General features: G+C 38.1%; 2 pseudogenes across 1 annotated transcript in view; both read left to right on the top strand.

Annotated features, from left to right (window-relative positions):
- The first annotated feature begins 1,822 nt into the window (after window positions 1–1,822).
- LOC144369717 (large ribosomal subunit protein uL18 pseudogene) lies at window positions 1,823–6,130 on the top strand (annotated as a pseudogene).
- Window positions 6,131–17,562: 11,432 nt separating this feature from the next.
- LOC144369715 (E3 ubiquitin-protein ligase RNF213-like) overlaps window positions 17,563–20,892 on the top strand; it is an 87,041-nt pseudogene continuing 83,711 nt past the window's right edge. The window contains exons 1-2 of the transcript XR_013429439.1: window positions 17,563–19,490; window positions 20,403–20,529. The product of XR_013429439.1 is annotated as an E3 ubiquitin-protein ligase RNF213-like (transcript). The remainder of the gene's footprint in view (window positions 19,491–20,402; window positions 20,530–20,892) is intronic.

Raw genomic sequence — 20,892 nt, 5'->3', positions numbered from 1 at the left:
ATGTTTAAGTTAGAAGGGTTACATGGAAGGACCACAAGAAATATTTTTTTCTTTTCATTTCACGTTGTTCTGGCTTTAAGATTACAGAATTTCTTCCTGAATTCTATTTCAGAGTTAACTTCATCAAATATATTTTAAGCATCTAACCTAAATCTTCTTGTTTTTGTTTTCAGATGTTTTTACTCTATAGAGCAGGATCTATGACTTTTGGGGTTACATTAGAAACATGACCCACATAAGACCCTTATGAGTCCCCAAAACCAAGTCACTAGTGAGAGATCAAGCAGAAAGGAGAAATCTGGTTTGAAGATCACTTGCAGGACTTGGATTTATGTGCTCATTTGCATAAGAAATACTAAAAATATGATATTTAATTAGATGTAAACTGAACTTCAACAGGAAGTAAGACCACATTCCATTTGGAGATTACATGTCCACTGGGCTATAAAATGACTTCTGGCTGGGCATGGTGGTGCTTGCCTATAATCCTAGCAGTTTAGGAGTTTGCGGCAGGAGAACATGAGTTCAAAGCCAGCCTCAGCAAAAACGAGGTGCTAAGCAACTCTGTGAGACCATGTGTTTAACTAAAAATAATACAAAATAGGGCTGGGATATGACTCAGTGGTTGAGTACCCCTGAGTTCAGTCTCCAGCCCTCCCACCCAAAAATTAAAAATAAAAGATAAATGACATCTGTTTCTATCCTTACAAAGCTATAATCGAGGAGTGGGATAGCTGGGTTAAACAGTGGTTTCATTCCAAATTTTCTAAGGAATCTTTATACTGCTCTCCAGAGTGGTTGCTCCCATTTGCAGTCTCACCAGCAATGTATGAGTGTACCTTTTTCCCCACATCCCCACCAACACTTACTGTTGCTTGTATTCTTGACAACTGCCATTCTGACTGGAGTGAGATGAAATCTTAGAGTAGTTTTGATTTGCATTTATCTAGTAATTAAGGTATTGAACATTTTTTTTTCATATATTTGTTGATCAACTGTCTTATCTTCTTCTGAAAAGTGTATGTTCAGTTCCTCAGCCCATTATTGATTGGGTTATTTATTTTTTTGGTGTTAAGGTTTTTGAGTTCTTTATATATCCTGGAGATTAGTGCTCTGATGTATATATAAAGATTTTCTCCCACTCTGTAGGCTCTTTCTTCACATAATTATTTACTTTGCCAAGAAGAAGCTTATTAGTTTGACTCCATACCATTTATTGATTCTTGATTTATATTGTTGTGCTTTTAGGCAAAAAAAACCCCACTTCATTCTTCATATGTATCAGAAACATATTTGAGGTTTACAAAAGAGAACTGTCCTTTTTGTGCCTGACTACTAATTACTATGTGTTGTTAAAATGTCTTTTGGTCAAAGTTGGTCATATGCCCAACTCAGATTTAAGGTGTAAATGCAGGCTCTGCCTATGGTCATTGCAAGCAGTTTATATCCTGGTCAGGTATGAAATCAATATTATGTTCTTATGAGAAGGAAAAACATTTTTTGATAAATAGAAAATTTGCCTGTCATAAATGCATGAGAATCAGTAGCATGTACTGCACTTACTGACTTGAGGTTGAACGTTAGTTGACCTTGAGACAACTCAAGGGAAAAAAACAACTATTCAATGTGAATTGATCTGATTCCCACATAAATGGTGAGATCAGACTTCACAGTCTTTGGTCCTGTTGAAATGTTTCTGTTGATTGTTGTCCTCCTTCTTTTCCTATACCATACTAGTGTGAGATGCACAGTTTATTATGACTGAATGTAAAAACAACAATGTGTCTGTCCTTCTTTAGGTGTTTGCCCAGCTATTGTGAACATGGGGGTGAATGTTCCCAGTCCTGGGACACCTTCTCCTTTGACTGCACTCATGTGGGCTATGTAGGAGCTACCTGCCATTCCTGTAAGTTACATAACCTACTGCTTCTCCTTTCTGTTCTGATTTCCTGTTCATTATTTTGTGCATAAGTGTTTGTGTCTGTGAACCCCTGTACCAGAAGACAAGAAGCAAAAGTTTTTTTACAGACTCATTTTTGTCTGGTTTATTTTTAATCAATTTTATTTCCCAATGATGTTGAAGTAACTTAAAAAATTCATAACATCAAATACAACAGCATAGAGAGAAAAAAAGGCAAAAGAAAATAACCAGCAAAAGTAATATAAGTGTAGTAAAATAAAATACAGCAGGAATTTAAACCAAATGAACTGCATCCAGAAAACACAATGGGATATCTTGTTTTCTTCCTCAATCTGAGTACACATATAGTTCTCAGTTCTTGTCTTCCAAAGATAATGTGTGGCCAGATTATCAACATATAATTGAATGAGGAATGCCTCAGAAGTATGAGAAGAGGTGCAAATGTGGCCATACTTCTAAATAATGAGAAAACAGGTAAACTTTCAGGTCCTGGCCAGTCTTGTTCTTGTTTGACAGTGAAGAAGATGGAAAGAGTTAACACATGTGCAGAATTTACCATATGCCTGCCCAATTTTAGTCCTCCGCATTTTTTTTTTTTTACTGTTCTTGCAACTGTTTTTTTTTTTTTTTGAATTGCTTTTATTTTTAAAATACATGACAGTGGAATGCATCATTCTCTGCATGTTTTAACTCCTTGAATCCTCAAAACAAGCATAGGACATAAGAGTTATTATTACCTACATTTGCACTTGAGGGAGGAAGGAGGCTGAGGAGATTTACATCGACTCACAGCTCTGAGCCTGGAGCCAGGGCTATCAATCATCACCTATCTTCTTTCTCAAGAATTAGTCTCTGTCAGATTTCAAGCTAATAAAACTTTACTGACTACTAATTATTAGCTTTTAGAAGCATGTGATTGAGCCCCTGAAATAATCATGGTTTTTCTGATTATTGACTTTTGTTTCTATTCATTTAGGACTTTTTATTTGTTTGTTTTAATTCGTATGTCACTCGTGATGTTTGGAGTCCCATCTCCACAGCACTTCCCCTCTCCCTTGGTTTTTAGAGGAGGAGCATGACATTTCACAACTGCCTCCTTCAGTCCCTTCCTGCTGGGGCAATACCACCATTGTACCATTAAAAACCCGTTTATGAGCCTGGCACATTATGCATACCTGTGGGAGAATGAGACAAGAGGACTGCAAGTTCAAGGCCAGCTTTGGCAACTCAACAAGACCCTGAGTGATTTAGTGAGACCCTGTCTCATAATAAAAATTATAAAGGACTGAGGATATAGCTTAGTGGTAGAACATTTTCTTAGCATGTGCAAGGCCCTTGTTTTAATACCCAGGACTGGGGAAAAAAACAACCGTTCCATGTGAATTAATTTTATTCCTACATAAACGGTGAGACATAAAGTAGAGAATGGATTGTCACAAATCTAACTTTGTAGGAACTGAATCCCAGGGAGCTAGTGTGTCAGTTTGGAATGAGACCCCTGGGTTTCCAGATATTAGAGTTCCACAGAGAAGCAAAAGAAGGTGACTCACCCCCTGCATATCCAGTGATCAGTTCCATTTGTATGTTCATTTATTTTTCTCTGCTAGGTAAGAATTTGCTAAGGAACTTCTCATTTAAAAGGGGCTGGACATCTGATCTCCGAAACCTTGGATTAAGGATGTGGCCACAGGTGCAGAGTTAGGACTGAGATGGTTTCTTTTACTTACAGCCTCTCCCATCACACTAGAAAAGTTTCTTAGACAAAGCAGATACCCACTAAATGTGTTTGGTATCAGTAGCTGTTATCTAAACATAAATCCAAGTAACCCTGAGAAGAAAAACTTGACTGATAAATGTAAAGGGCTTTCCTCTTGTGGCCCATGATTTGTTTTATTAACTGATTTTATTTTATTGTGATTCTTCTATGGTTATATCAAAGGAAAGTTGAAAATCAAAACCAAGTGATCATGGGGCCATTATTTTTTGTTGAAGTACACGACAGGGATTGAAGTTCCAAGTATAAAATTAATGCGTATATACATTCCCATTTAGATTAAATTTTTCCTAATCATTCTTTCTCTTCCTTTGTTATTATAGGCAATTTGAGCCCCAGCCCAAATGTGTGTATGCGTCACTCTGGGCTATTTTCCTAGGTGGTTATTAGCATGTTTGTTTATAGAAATGTGAATGTAAGTGGCCAAAATCCAAGCATGATGGGAAAACAATCCATGTTGTCTGTACTTTTATCAGTTGGAGATGGTTCTAGTTGGACTCTTGATTTGGTTGTACACACTGGACCCTTGATCATATTTAACAAAAAATTTTTCTTTTGTAATATCCTTGAACTAAACAGACATTTCTGTGTTCTTTTATTCAGTGAGATGAGAGAAAAATAATTTTTATACACATCCCTGGATCATTCTTAACTATTTGAAATGAGGGGAATACACACACATATATAATATATATCCATACATATAGAAACACATATATAGATACACAGTGGTATATAAATGCATACTTTGTGTGTTTATGTGTGTATGTGTATATATACACACTCAATATACATAGAGAGAGGGAGAGCAGTCACTGTGGAATGGCCTAAGTTTGTATCCTCAGTTCTACTAGGATCTCTTTGTCTTGGTATCACTTGCATAACCACTACCCAAGTCTGTCTGTATGGACACCTCATCTGATGCTTTTTCATTTCTTTTCTGGTAGCTGTGGCATGTATTTGAGGCTTTATGAAGGGTTTTCCCATCAAGACAATGTGTGATTCACACAGGAGATGTTATAGATTGACTATTCATTTAAAATTATGCTAAATATCAATTAGGTTCAATGTGGAGATTTTAATCACTTGCTTTTTATATAGCAAAGCATTTGTGGTACAAATTAAAAAATTGTGAATTGGGATAAATTAAAAATAAAAAGAGACATAAAATATTTTTGTTTAATTTTTTGATAATCATTTGCAAAGCATTTAAGAAAGTGTATTTTAAAAAATGAACTTAAAAATGTCATGAAGAGCTTTTCTCCCCTATAGTGCTGTTGGGCCTACAGGTCTTTGTGGATCCGTGGACCCTGGCTCTGTTCCGCAGGATGGGGTTTCTTTTCTTTTCTTTTCTTTTTTTTTTTTTTTAGAGAGAGAGAGAGAGAATTTTAATATTTATTTTTTAGTTTTCGGCAGGCGCAACATCTTTGTTTGTATGTGGTGCTGAGGATCGAACCCAGGCCGCACGCATGCCATGGGAGCGCACTACCGCTTGAGCCACATCCCCAGCACAGGATGGGGTTTCTTAAAGTTGTCAAGAAGAGGGCAAAACTGATTACTATGCTCGGAAATGCTTTGTGATACAGGACAAAAATAAGTACAACACACCCAAATACAGGATGATAGTTTGTATAACTAACAGAGATATCATTTGCCAGATTGCTTATGCCCATATACAAGGGGATATGATAGTCTGCGCAGTATATGCACATGAACTACCAAAATATGGTGTGAAAGTTGGCCTAACAAATTATGCTACAGCATATTGTACTGGCCTGCTGCTGTCCTGTAGGCTTCTCAATAGATTTGGTATGGACAAGATTTATTAAGGCTAACTGGAGGTGACTGGAGATAAATACAGTGTGGAAAGAATTGATGGTCAACCTGGTGCCTTCACCTGCTATTTGTATGCAGGCCTTGCTAGAACTACAACTGGTAATAAAGTTTTTGGGGCCCTGAAGGGAGCTGTGGATGGAGACTTGTCTATCCCCCATAGTACCAAACGATTCCCTGGTTATGATTTTGAAAGCAAGGAGTTCAATGCAGAAGTACATCGGAAGCACATTATGGGTCAGAATTTTGCAGATTGTATGCATTATCTAATGGAAGAAGATGAAGATGCTTACAAGAAACAATTTTCTCAGTATATAAAGAACAACGTTACCCCTGACATGATGGAGGAGATGTATTAGAAAGCTCATTCTGCTATACGAGAGAATCCAGTCTATGAGAAAAAGCCCAAGAGAGAAGTTAAAAAAGAAAAAAGGCGGAACAGTCCTAAAATGTTCCTTGCCCAGAAGAAAGATCGGGTAGCTCAAAAGAAGGCAAGCTTCCTCAGAGCTCAGGAAAGGGCTGCAGAGAGCTAAACCAGACAACAGTTTTTCTATGAAGTTTTTTCAGATACAGATAATAAACTTATTGAACCAGAAAATAAATGACATGAAGAGTTGCTGATGTGAATAATTCAACTATTGGAAAAATGTGTTTTAACATATAAATTGTTTTAAGTAAACAAAAGGTATAATTACTAAGTAAAGTGTTAAAAAAATTAATCATCATTAGATAATAACAGCATTTAGGCAGATTAAGCCAATGCACTTGAAATCCTTGGACTAGACTAGAATAAATCTAATTTGTTTGATTTTGAAAATAAGGATGTGTAGGATTCTGATTCAGAGTAGATATCCCCAAATTTTTCACTCTGTGCCTCTGAATCTACCTGCTACAGAGTTGAGATGGAATGACACTCTCTGAGAGAAGACATGACTAAGAACGATGCAAGATGAGCCTCATGGGAAGAAAAGTCCCACTCCATGGGCAATATGGAGAGTTCCATTCCCTCAAAGCCCCTCTGTAACACTGTGACTTCTTTGCAGTTCTATACGAGTGGTCATCTGAAGCCTACATGTAAGCACAGTGGAAACTCTTCAGGCCTCTACTACATTGACTTGGATGGAAGTACCCCTCTCGTATCAGCTCTTGTGTACTGTAACATGACAGGTATGTTAAGCTCTTCTGTAAAAGTTAAATTCCTATGGGTGTTTGCTCTGTGCAAAACCAAAATTAAGAAAGTCAAGGATTTACTAAGTTGACATGCTTATTTAGATGTGCATTGTGATTGTAATGTGGTAGCCAAGAAGTATTTTTAAAAAGTTAGAAAACAGGTAAAATGTGGGGGTTAATGGTTGTGTCCTTATTTTCTGGAAAAGTTCTTTCCTTGTGAAGTAATAACAATAAGTCTTTGCTTATTAGTTTAAAAGAAAAAAGGATAAATGATTTTTTACATCAATAAATGTCAAACACTTCGGAGAATCTTTACTCTTTTTTCCTATGATGATGGAGATGGAGCTTGTGGCCTCACATGTGCTAGCAAATGCTCTACAGCTGAGCTTCATTCCCAGTTCTCTATTCACTTTTTAAATTTATGAAAATGTCCTTTGCTTTCTTTTGAATCTTTCAAAAATATTTTATTTTATTCTCTGGATTTATTGAGATGTAATTGAGGTGTAATTGACAAATAAAAAGATATATATTTAAAACAGATAACCAGATGTTTTGAAATATGTATACATGGTGAAATGCTTGCCCTCATTAAGCTAATTAGCATAGCAATTACCTTATGCCATTTATAATTCTTTCATTCTTTCTTTGATGAGACAGTTGAGATTTACTCTCCTAGTAAATAGTAGGTAAACACTACAGTGTTGTTATTATAGTCACCATACTGCATATTATATTCTAGGAGCTTTTGTTATTCTCCATATTTGAAACTTTGTACCCCTTGACCAAAATCTCTCTATTTCCTCCTTGCCCAAGCCCAGACATGGCCATTGTACTCTGTACTTCTAAGGATGTCTTGTTTACATCTATGTAAGCACATGAATTTTTCTGGAAGTTAATAAATGTTCCTAAATCATACATACTGTATGTAAGCATATATTTATGTGCAACAATGTGTTACCTAGAAAATAATTGTTGGGCTGGGGATGTGGCTCAAGCGGTAGTGCGCTCACCTGGCATGCGTGCGGCCCGGGTTCGATCCTCAGCACCACATACCAACAAAGATGTTGTGTCCGCCGAGAACTAAAAAATAAACATTAAAAAAAAATTCTCTCTCTCTCTCTCTCTCTCTCTCTCTCTCTCTCTCTCTCTCCTCTCTCACTCTCTCTTAAAAAAAAAAGAAAATAATTGTGTGGTAGATAGCAATAATACATGTTGTACACAAAATCCTTGACTCTTCCTATTTGATGTCTGCTTCTCAGAAGGACTAAATTATCAAGTCTAGTGAATGACAATTACCCTAACTTAATTGATGTGAGCCACAGCCTCTTTGAATATATAGCTCCTATCCATTTCTCTGTAACTGTGTCTGTGTGTACCTCTCCTCCTCAACATTGTTTCACCAACCAAAAAGGAATGTCCCTCCTTTGGGAAACTGTTTCTGTATTAACTTGGTGGTAGAGAAACAGGTACTTTAACCTCTGCAGAATTTGAACCTGCACGTTCTGAGACAATGTTAAGAAAAATATCAACTCTAGATGATACTAAGGTAATTATGAGTCAGCTATAATTTGGTATCCCTATTATTACTACTCTATACTGCCCTGATAGTGTTGCAGTTTTCTACAAGGAGGGAATTATGCATGGGTTAACATATGAGGGTTTGCAAGAAGCTTTAAAAAAAAGCCTGATATAGTTTATATACCTACTACCTCTTCATAGGTAAAACAAAGTCTGAACATTTTGGCAGTGGTTAATCATGTGATGTGATCAGCATTAGATTAGATACATCTTCCTGTTTGAGAATGTACTAGCAAAATGTGAGAGCTCTTGGAGCATTGCTGTAGATGTAGGTTTAGCTGTTTTAGGATTTGGGGCAAGCATTTTATTATCAATACTGACTGAAACATTGCAGTGTGATTGCAGAGAGAAATGCACTGGCTTAATTTTACCAAAAGATGAGTGATCAATAAAATATGTGGGGAAACAAACAAGGAGATCTTCCTAGATGTTGTCAATGTCAGTGGTGATACTAGGCTTCCAAGTTACTCAGTGTCTTCCTTGTTTTGCCTTCATTATTGTAGATCAGGTGGGAACAACTAAAACTTTAAAAAGATAGTGGCATCCCAATTATACATTTCTCTTTTATTATTTAGGTGCTTAACTATCACTGAAGTCTAGGGCATGCTAAAGATTTTCATTATTTTGTCTTGTGTTAATCCTGTGAGCAGAGTCCATGTCCACTGAAAAATCCCAAGATCCATAGAAAAGTAGAGAAGATCCCAAGAAAACATTCCATGATCAGAAATGTTTTGGTGTCCAAATTTAATTTGTTAATGAATTGTTAGGAGGTGCTATGGTTTGGGTCGTGAATGTCCTCCCAAAGGCCCATGTATGAAAGGCTTAGTCCCCAGGCTGGCAGTGTCAGGAGCCAAAAGAACATTATGAAAGTGGTCCCTAGTGAAGACCATCTTGTCACTGCAGACATACTCTTGAAGAAGATTGTGGGACCCTGGTCTCTTCTTCCTCTTTTGATTCTTGGCTTGATTACAGCAGTTTGCTCTGCCAGGCATTCCCCAGCATTGCCATCTGGCACACCCACTAGGACCCAAAGCGTGAGGTTCTCCTGTTTGTTAACTTGGAAACTCCTAAACTGTGAGCTCAAGTGGATCTTTTCTCTTTATAAGTTAATTATCTTCAGTGTTTTACTGTGGTGACAGAAAGATTACTAACACAGCAGGCTTAGTGAGGAATTAAAAAAAAAAAGAAGTAAAGAAAGAATAGCTATTCTTTGATGATTGTCCTACCATGACCCCACATCTTTTTTATACTGGCATTTGCCTGGAAAGAGCCCTTCCTTCTCCTACTTGGGGTAGCTTACTCTGGCTGGTTTTTTGTGGCTTCTAATAGTAGTTCCTAAAAAGGCATGCTAGTGCCTCTGCCAATGGGAAATGCAACAGCATGTCCCTTAAACTATGCCAGAGGGGGAAATGCAGATGCTGCAGAGAAGTTTATTTTGCTGTTCTTTCTTCCAACAAACAAAATTCCACAACCTTACCATGAAATGAGACTTGGTGAACAATAAAAATACAAATACTCAGAACCTGGCTAGGTCTGCAGCCTGCCTGACAGTTGCCTTAATAGTCTCACATGTCTAGAGTGATAACTTTGGGTCTTTTGATGCTTCTTGACCCAGTTTCTTTATTTACTAAACATAGAAATTGAGGCTCAGAGAAATTTATTTTTTTCACTTTTCCAAGATTATAGATAATAAGCCATACTTTCAATTGAAAATGACATGGTGTTCTGTTCATATCTCATTTTATAAGTGTATGTATAGTGTTCTCCATCAACAAATGATTTTGCTAAAATGACATGTGGTAGGTTGAAATTCAGAGGTAGACACTAATAATAATAACATCTTATGTGAACTGAGCATTTGGGTTATGTCAGGCCTGGAAAGAGATCAAGCACATATGAGATTGCCTCAAGAGAGCAGAAGTCCTTCCATGTGAGATAGTAGAAGCCCTCATGTATGAATGAGCAGACCCCCATAATTTTGTTCAATGTGATTTTCTAAGTGAAATTACCACCCTGTGAATGTCCATGGGAATGAGCCTGTGCAGAACAGAAAGCTTTTATATTGGCCTTGCAGAAGAGAGCTGTTGATGCTGATGAGTGATAAGGGATATCTAGATGCATCACATAGCATCTTCCTGTGCTGAAAATATTCAGGTAAATCATGGAAAATCCCAAGATTCTAGAACTATTGCAAGAAAGACAATCCTTGAAGGGTCCTAATGTAAATACTGATTTAGAAGGACCTGTACTTGTGGGGTCATGACGGGTGCCACTGCTGGGCTTTCCCATGGATCTGGGGTCAGAGCTGAGATCTGAAGGTGGCCATTTAGAACCTGAAAGCTATCATTTAGAGCTGACACACCTTCACCTCAGTAAGGCACAGATACCAAATCATTCTTTAAATTGACCTTGCAGAAGAGAGCTATTGATGACAACAGACAAATGGACAACATGTTAGGTCCCAGTAACTCTGAGATTTAGGATAGAGACAGTAGTGGGTTGACCAATGTCTTTATGTGCCCTTGAATGTCCATGATCTAGTTCTATTCCTCCTGGAGTTTTGTCATATGAAATATAGGTTAGGGCTTAGTTGCAAAAGGTACCCAGGAAGCCCTCAGACCTCTACCATCTTTGAACAACTTAACTAATTAAAAAAGCTCAATGACTAGCACTAGGTTACCCAGAAATGTGTGGTGGAGTTGAATTATTTTGTTAAGTTGGGCAGGAACATTTTTCTAGGCCTCCTTTGCCTCATCTATAAGAGAGTTGGGCTGAATAAAGGATATCACCCAACTCTAACCTGTATTTCTCTCTGAATAGAAACATGGTGGAAGAACTTCTGAGAAAGCTCTCATGGAGCTGTACTTCTCAGTGGCACAATACAGTGACCAACTTTTCCTTGTAGATGCAGGACAGCTGCTAGTGATTTTTGTCAGTGAGTCCCTATTCATGATACTGAGCATAGGTTTCTTGACCAGTTCTTCATCTGAAGATAGAATATGACAATTTACATCATCTGGACACATTGCTCTCCTAGTGTTCTCTGAACTTATACCCACCTTCCCCATCAGAGGAAATGTAGGCAGGTGTCTTCATCTCTAGAGAGGTACTGTACTATGTAGAAATGTATTGGACTTCTTTTTTATGAACCTTTTCTTGAATCAATTTCCAAAGTGACAGAATAAATTTCCATGATTGACAGATCCATCAATTGTAAAGGCATCATGTTGTTTTTTTTAATGAAATCTTTTCTTGGGAAGTGGACATGAGCATAGCAGGTGTGCTTTGGATATATGTTTATCTGAATGCATAAAATAAACATGTTTCTTTGTTATCAAGCCACTTGTTTTCCTGTAAACATTCCTTACATAGCTCGAAGGTGTATTACTTGGTGTGGAAAGTTTCAAAAATTGGAAAGCAGACATAATTTAGCGAAATAAACAGAAACCAATGCACATTATATGATACAGGGTCAGTGTTGTTGTTTGTATGTGGCTAAATCAAACCAAACCATCAAGTTAAATTACTGCAAATTCATTTGCTTGAACTTTAGAGGGTAGATTAGGAGCCGCCAGTGGTCACTGTACGTGAGTGCAAATAGATGAAAGGGGCTCCAGCAAGTTGGAGGAACATGTTTTCATGTAGTCGGATTTAAGGATAGTTCAAAAATCCTTTAAAAATTTGTCCACAATTAGAATTAAATTTGCTGTTCAAATTTAATTTGCTGTTCAAACTACAGAGCAGCTATTTGTTGTTCCAAGGTCTCTTAAATTCTTTATTCATCCTTGAAAGCTAAGGACAAATTATGTGATCTCAAAATTCTCTTATAGGTAATATTTTTTTTTTGAAATTTATGAAAGTAATGTGTTGTGGAAATGGTGTGTCTTACTTGGGGTCTTTTAAATAATTTCACTATAAAGGGCAATCATTTAAATTATGATTTTTTTCAGAAGAATAGTTTGAGAGATTATTTTCAATCTTCTCCTCTTCTGTAGTTGAAGGAAAAGATTTCTTATATTTTAACCATGCAAGACCCTGAATCTATCACACTGACCACTAGCCTGCATGATCTGTTCATGCACATCATTTTTCTTTATGTCAAAAACCATGAAAATAAATGAGAGTATGGCATCATAATTTATGAGTTCCTAAGCCTCACAGTCTTCTACCTATTTTCTTTTACATTGGTAAATCCTTCTATGGTTGGAGTAGGTAATCAGAAAATAAATGCCAAGCTCACTTATGTAATTTTTCATGAAAATTTTGAAATATGAATTGCCCAGTGAAAATGTGATTAAAAGAGGAAAAAAACAAACTATGGATTTCAATGGGGGCTGTAGGAATGCTCATAGCCTCCTTTAGCCAACAGAGAGAGTGAGATGACCTCTTAAGTCTTTTTCCTAATGCCATTGAATATAAAATGGACATTAGTTCTGCTAGTTCAGTTTGTTCTGATTCATGCTAGTTTTGAGATATTTTATAACCTTGCTCTTCACAGTCTTTGAGCCAGAGTTCTTTTCCCTGGCCCTTGGAGTTCTTGGATTTCTGGTTGTATCTGCTGCATTTCAGGCCTGTGTACACAAAACAGCAATATGGCTGTCAGAATTGTCCCTTGCTACATGGTATGGAAGATGAGCCAGCCATTAGGTCCCTGCAGGAGGGTCAGCGTTCTGTGGGAACTTCTTAGGGGATTTCTAGCAATATTGTTTTGATAATTTAATTTTGTTCATGGAGAAGCCATACCATTGCATTTGTTCATTTAGCAGCACAAACTCTACACAATTATTTTGTGTCTTCAGTAATTTGGAATGTTTCTATATAGAGAGAATCTCATCATTTTACCAAGTTCACATAGAGGAATGGTCATATGACTTGATGTTCTAAATAAGAGTTAAGGCAACTTCAAGTCTCCTTTATTACACTTAAATATAGGCCCTTTACATCATGTAAACTTTTTTACCTTTATGATGTAAGATGAATTGGGAGGAAAGTGAGAGAAGTCATAAGTTTTTTCTTCTGTAAATATTTTGGAATGCATTTTAATTTTTTTCTAGTTTCCTTCATTAAAAAAACAGGTAATATAACAGAAATCTGTCAGAATTTGTCAGCTGACATTTGTGTCCCCATGATTATTACCTGGAATAGATATATTCGATGCTCAAATGCCTCGTGTGATTTAGTGTTGACCACAGAATGAGTTGCTGATAGCTTATTGGTCATTTTTAGTCAAAAATATTTATTTTAGGGCTGGGGCTGTAGCTCAGTGGTAGAACACTTTCCTGAATTTAATTCAGGACTTGAAAAGAATTATTTTATATTATGTTTCATGATCATATAGGCTTTTTGTTTCTCAAATGTGTCTGTTATACATGCATTTGATTATCTCAGGAAAAAGATATTCAATTTAGAAAGGACTATGCTTATCAAAAAGATAAATATTCATAACTTGTGGTATTATATCACAGAAATTCAGAAATGGACCCTTTGGCAATGTTGACTAAATTGTCAAACAGATTTCACTAAAGCTAATTATTACAAATATATGGTAATGTAAATTTCAAATTTTAATATTGATATCTTAAGAATTCTAGTTATGTTGATCTTAATCTCAAGGATATCTGATGATTAAAAACTTTAATTTAAATAAGAGATGCCTCTGATGTTCAGACTCATTTCAGCCTAGTCATGTTCTGTTTCCTCCCTTCCAGGTCCTTTCTGCCCATAAGAACATGCATGTACTTAGTGCAGCACAATGGCTGCCACCTGGCCAGAATCAAAAGCTCTCATGGAGAAAACCCCCAGCTTGTGATTTTCAAGTACATGGTCAGCATGGACCAACTCCAGGCACTAATTGACTAGATGGACCACTGCCAACAGGAGCTGGCTTTCCACTGCAGGAGGTCAAGGCCTTCAGCTCACCTTGGTAAGTCATCAGCCATTACAGACTTTAGTTCCCAGGAGCTTGCACCAAGCAGCTGCACATTCATGAGACTCCTGTATCCTCAGCAGGAGGAAAGTGCAGAAATGCTTTTTCCTGGGGACAAAGAGCCAGGGCAAGTTGCTTCCCTTTGCTGAAAGTTGTGAAGGGTCTGAAGTCTCTTCCCAGTCTCATTTGGGCAACTGAGCAATAAAGACCTCCTGATGAGGCCCTTAGAATATAGTGTTCATACACTATGAGGGGCAGTGTTGCCTCACTTTTTTTTTTTTCTCAGAAAAGATTGCTAACAGCATGGCTTAGTTTTTTGAAGGTGATTATTCCATGAGATTCTCTCTCAGACTGAGTGCAATTAGTGTCTTGGATAATCGCTAATTAGAGAACAGAGTTGGTGTTGTACAGTTCTTTCAGGACTCCAGATAATTCTGTGGATGGCTGTTTGTTTATTTTTAATCTACCCTGTACAATTCTGTTATGAGTTTGTATTTTCTTCCTTTGAAGCCATTAGATTTGTGACTATGTCCAACCCTGCTGCCTTGATGAACCTCTTTGGTTTTCTGGAGGCTGATCTGAGTTCTTGGAGGTCATATGTCAAGTCTGTCACTCAGCAGCTAGCATCTTTCTGAATCTTCAGGGGTAAGACACCCATCTCTCTAAGATTTATTAATGCAGCATCTGTAAAGCATGTGAAGTAAATGCTCCTTATTCATAGCTCTGCAGTGTATTGAAATTATAATTAGTGCTGGGAGACTTAGTACTTATTGTTAGTCAATTGCTACCACATAGATCCCTGACCTAAGATTGTATATTACCAGAACAATGAGAAAGTTGGCTCCTGGAGAGTAAATTAATGCTATTGCACAATCAAAGTTAGGTCATTTAAGCAGAGAAAATGAGGCAAATTAACTATTAGTTAATCAATAACAGTCAGAAAGAAAAAAAAATCATCCAGTGACTCAGGGAGTCAAACACGTATCCCCAACATGTAGTCTATTCCAGAAGCGAAACATTGCCCAGATCGGTAAAGGATTCCTGCACGAAGGGTCCTTGTGTTCCTAGTGATTTGCAAGTGTTTGATTGTCATTCTTTCTATATAAATATTTAAAACAACAAGAGTGACACAACCAAGTATTTTGTTGAGCTTAGGAGAAAAAAAATTAAATTTGATAAACACTTTTTAAAGAAAATAAAGGAAGTACATCATACATACTCAAAATATATGAATTTCTTACATTCTATCTCTGGAGAATTTTTAGTAGACACTTAATTCAAACAAATTCTGTTGCAGACCCATGTATCTCCAGAAGCTCTAAACTGGAAATAAGATAGGCAGCAAGTGTAGCCTAAAATTCCTTCAAATCCTTGCACTAATTGGCTTTTTATCATCAATAGATGCAAATAGGTGTGCAGAATGTGGATGTTACCCTTGTGCAGAAGGAGTAATGCCTTCATTTCAGCCTCTGATTCCTTTTGATGTCTTTTTAAATCATTCCCTATACAAATCCTGTTGGTGAAATAAATCTTGAATGGAGCCAAAGGTATTCTGTACCTTTAAGAACATTCATTTGTGGGAGACCAACCTTGCATGTGACCGGGACACTCCCCAGCTGGGTGATGGAGGCTTCAGGGGGCAGATGTCCCTAGATGCCCCACCCTTCTTGGGTTCCAGGGATGGTGTCTCCTGCATGGGTGTGTCTTGCTGTAGCCCATGGGTGGAGCTATGCTCGCCTGTCCCTTTGTAATATCACTCCTTGCCCTGTTTGGGATAGAATGTTCCATGGAAACACCTTTTGTGTATCCCCTTATCTTACTGTGCCCTTGGTTTAGCCTATCTAATGTCAGTCAACCTGCTGACAGCAGACATCATGAAACTAGACGCAGCCCCCTGAAACCTGACCCCTTGCCTCATTTGAATACCTTCTCAATAAAAGAGGTCAGCACTTGAGGGCTCCCACTCTCTCTCAGTCTCTCTCTCTTTCTGCAGATCCTTAAGGTCAGAGGAGCCACCACAGCAACCTCAAAGAAAAAGGTATTTCTGTCTCTTGTGTGGTTGTTTCTCGTAGCCCAGTTAGCCCAGTTTCCCTGGAGTAACCCCTGAGCATTTTAGTTGCGAACAGAAATCCAGCATCTATTAATTCTTAATTTATAATTGAAATTATAAACTCCAATATAAACACAAAACCGTTCATTTATATGTAAGAATTTCTTTGCTGTTCAATTTATGAAAGAATAAATGTTGAATAATTATGTTTTTAAAATGGAATTTTGGAATAATCTATGAAATATGTGTTGAAATTTTCTGCTTCCTAGAGATAAGTTTGCAGCAAATTTTAAAAAAGGTAAAATGTGGTTGGTACTGATTCTTTGCGCATGCCTCAGCCACTGGTCCAGGGCTGCGTGGTGATGAATGAAGTTGGTGTGTTTGTAAGCTGGTGTTGTTGTCAGCAGAAGCAGAGGGCTTCTTTAACAGGGAGCCATCATAAGTAGTGCTGCTGTGCATTAGGGAGAAGAGGAGTCCCATTCCAGATTCTCAGTTGTGGCCTAATGGTGACAGCTGATAGGTTTGAAAGGACATGCTGAAAAGGACAAGCATTTTTTTTTTTAACTGATTTGATGTCACCTCCATTTTACCTCTCACCTTACTTCTCTGTGAAGGGGGAAGTCCCCCTTCCCACCTGTAAGCTATCCACTTTATAGTCACCCTCACTCTCACCTAGACTGGGGATTCACAGTGTCTTTAGCATCAAGGTGAGGACCTTAGAGTTGAGGTGGCCTCCTTCTCTATGGCTGAGTTATGGTGGCCCTGAGGAGGTAGTGCTGGAGGACTGAGATATGTTTGGTTGAATAGTTAGGAGCCCAAATTCACCTGCAGCAGGAAGGAGGTTAATCTCCATAGTTTCCAAATAAAGAACCAAGCCATTTAGTAGAAGAAAAGGCACAAACATGTGTTCCTAAGAATTTTTAACACACAATAGGAAGTATCAGTGTTACTTTAATAAAAAAAAGGAAAAGAAATCATATTTTGAATAATAACTTTTTCATGGCATTTTATGATCTCAAACAGATTTTAGGTTCAGTGTATAAATTAGTCTGATGATTATTTTGGTGACAATTGTATTTTGAATTCTATTTCCCAATAAATTCTATAATTGGAATCTTCAAGTAAAATCTGTAAGTATCATGCCTGAATGAGTAAAGACTCTTTGCTTATATTCTAATAAAAGAAAAAAAAAAGCAAGGTTACTTAAGTCTCAATATTAATTTTTTTTAAACATTCAGAAGTCCATTAAAAACTATGTTGTTGCAGAGTTAAAAATGTGATCATTTCTAAAATAGTCTATATTTTACATAGAAAGGAGTAAAGGAATGATATGAGGAGACAGGCAGTGAGGGCCAAGTAGGTCTCACCTTTAGTATACTTGTCTTTCAGATGGAACCCCAGTGATGAGGTAGGTTGGAAGAACCAATGAAATACACACTTACTGGGAAGCTTCCCTGCCTGATACTCAAAAGTGTACTTGTGGATTAGAAGGGGAACTGCATTGATTCTCAATATTACTGCAACTGTGATGCTGACTGGAATGAATGGTGATTTCCACATGCTTTCTCTGTGCAAAATGCAATGTTTTATTGCTTAAACTATGTGCCTTAGGCAGATATTAGACAAGATAGTACAATAAGAAGAACAAAGAATTCCCCAAGAAGTTAAAGAATGAGCTTTGTTGTGTATGTTGTCGTTTATCTGAGGCCTAAAATATCAAGATGGTTATTTCAATTTACCTATGAACAATTATGTCTATTTTATTTTTCTACTAAAACAAAATCAAATACCAGATTAATGTTCTACATTCAGTGGAAATGAAATGTCAGTCTTCTTAAAGTTAAACTGAGTGTCCATGGCTAATCTTGAGTTGTTTTTTAACCCCATAAATCCTTAAGTGGCCACATGAGGGAAACTAGAAAAGTCCTTGGGTCCATAAAAGGGACATATAGAACTCAAAATTCTGCCTACAGTTGTAGGTTTCAAAAGGCTACAAACCCAATGAAAAGGTGAACAGGGACAAATCTTCCAGTTAGCACATGAGATAGAAAAAAATTAAGTCTGAAACCTCATGTCTATAGATGTGCCCTTACATAGATTTTTAATTCAAATTAGCAATACATAAATGGTTTTAGGATTAAATTATCACGGCCACAGGTTGGTAGCACCAACAGCTTGTCATTGAATTACAAGATATTCTTACTGAGGGTCTGCCCTCCTCCTTAGAACAACATCATAGGGTTCTCACAGATAAAATGCCTCCAAGTATAAGCTCACACTCCAGTATTACAAAACACACACAAAAAGGTGGGAGGGTAGAGAAACCACAAAGGGGAGACTGGAAACTTATTCTTGTAGCAGGAATTTTTTCTGTGCTGCTTCCTAGTTTCTCATTTTAGGCTTATGACTCCATCAGTTCTCTCCTATCTTTCCTGCGCCTGGTTTGTTTGTGGGAATTGCTAACAGCTGGCTTGTTTCATCCTCAGTACTTGTTGGCAAGTCTGGTTTTGCCCAAATGGGTCTTTATATCACTGGGACTTGTGCTGACAGACTGAATGCAAAGTTGAACACCTGTCTAGATAACACTACTTTGCAGCACATGATGGTCCTTGATCACCATCAAATGCCAGATGTGACCAGTGGTACTGAGATGCTGTTAAATTGTTACCTGACAGGGTTCTGAAGAGGTCCTTCAGAAGAAGGGGACCTCAACCCAACCCTGATAGGTTCTTTGTTTATACCAGAGAAAAGAATTTCAGGATGTGTCAGGAAGAGTCATAAACAGAAATTATTTATTTGGGAAAGCAAGGAATACACACTTCTGCCGAAGTCTGGCTGGGCACAAATCACGAGCCACTCAAGCAGGAACAAACTTTATTTCCAAACTCCACCAGCACATGCCCCGGGAACTCTCCCGAATGCCACCCACCCGGCTCCTCCTGGAACACAACCAGAACTCCCACCACCGGAACATCACCAACCGTGAACTCTTCAGGAATCCCCGTGAGAGCTCAACCAGAACTCAATGGGAACTCCGCAAGAACTCAAAAGTCATCATCTTAATGGCTTGCTGGCGTCCCCTCTCAACCACTACTTCTGGCAAAAATGCCATGCGTCATCCCAACTCGGCTGTGGCCCTCAACACACTTCCAGGAACAGAGAATGTGGGCCATCTCAGGAATGGACATGCTTTGGGGTCTTTTTTTAAAGGAGACTCTGTAAACAGTAAATGTGAGAAGTAAGTGGGAGTGGTCCAGCCTAGTGAGCTCAAGGTTCTTAATCATGCAGAACAGGGTGCTTCACTATGGTCTAGTTGTCATGATCTTTAGATTGACAATATTTTGTCATAGATAATGTTTGGAACATACTCATATCGTAGGTCTCTACAATTTTTTCTCTTGGCTTTATTTAGTCTAAAGTAAATATATTGAGTAACCTAGCAGTGCACATAGGCAGTAGTTATCTGGACATACAATACTCCAAGATGTTAGGAACTTTAAACAAATTTATGTCCAGAGGAAAACAAACTTGGCAGAAATGCTGACGGCAGCCAATCAGATGATTTCTGTTATGGCACTTCCTTTTCTCTGGTGGTGAGTGTAATCTGCAGAGGTGGTAGGGTTAATCGTCTTGGGTCCCAAGTACAACCTGTGCTAGAACCTTTTTTCTTTGTCTTTCTTTAGGCAAGCTTTGCTAAATTAAGTTTTCTCAGTTTTTCTTCAAACAATTCCCATCTAGGTACCAGCTGTGAGAACCAGCCTGGGTTCCTTCTGGCATTTGGGAGAACTCAGACACTATTTTCTGCCCATGTTTGAGCCATCTGGGAGTAGAGAGCTGTAGAACCCAGAAACAAGAAGAGGCTGCCTTTGGAATAACTGCTTTCCACCACAGGGTCCAAAGTTAGACCACAGCTTGAGAGCCCTGGGGTGGGGAAAGAGAGGGTGACAGCAAGGGTACTACTTGATGAGGTGGTCCAGGTGGAAAACTGTGAGGACCAGCAAGAGGAATTACAAGAGCGAGGCCCAGGAAACCCCAGGGAATGCCCATGAAGGAGTCCCCTCTGAAGGCATGTCCAGTTCAGATAGAATCCTTGTGGGCACAGGGAAGAGAAGCACCCATCAAGTGATATTTTCTTGCTCTTTTACTCCAGGGTAGATGCTGGACTTGATGTGGTCAGGGACAAGATCACCAGGCCTGTCTGTCAAAAGAGGTAGATGTACCAAATGCGAAGGGAGAAGTCTATATGCGGTTTGCTGGACTGGCCCTGCAGGATTCCAGTAAGTCTGGCTGATCCTGAGAAAGAAACTCTGTGTTTCAATGCAGTGTCCTGTTTTGACTATGAACCATGGACTGGCAGAGTAATTACTGCAACCAGACCTCATTCTGCCCCTGGAGAGAACCAGTGGATTTTTCCTTATCTGAACATAAACAGTTAAGCCTTGGGGTCCCTAGATTTCACCCAAGGGCTGAAGCAGGTGTGCCTATGCAGTGTGGAGAGAACAAAGTCAGTTTTGAAGAACTCTGTGAGTGCAGCTTGTTCACAGTCAAAACAGTAGTAACTGGGATTACAGAAAACAGTCCTTTAACACCAAAGTAAATTAGTAGAAACATGGTAAATATCATGTTCAAAAAGCAATTTG

This window comes from Ictidomys tridecemlineatus, chromosome 13 (genome assembly GCF_052094955.1).
Source record: "Ictidomys tridecemlineatus isolate mIctTri1 chromosome 13, mIctTri1.hap1, whole genome shotgun sequence".
In the NCBI taxonomy this organism is placed as follows: domain Eukaryota; kingdom Metazoa; phylum Chordata; class Mammalia; order Rodentia; family Sciuridae; genus Ictidomys; species Ictidomys tridecemlineatus.
Note: the sequence above shows the minus strand (reverse complement) of the source record. Positions and strands in the feature narration are given on the sequence as shown.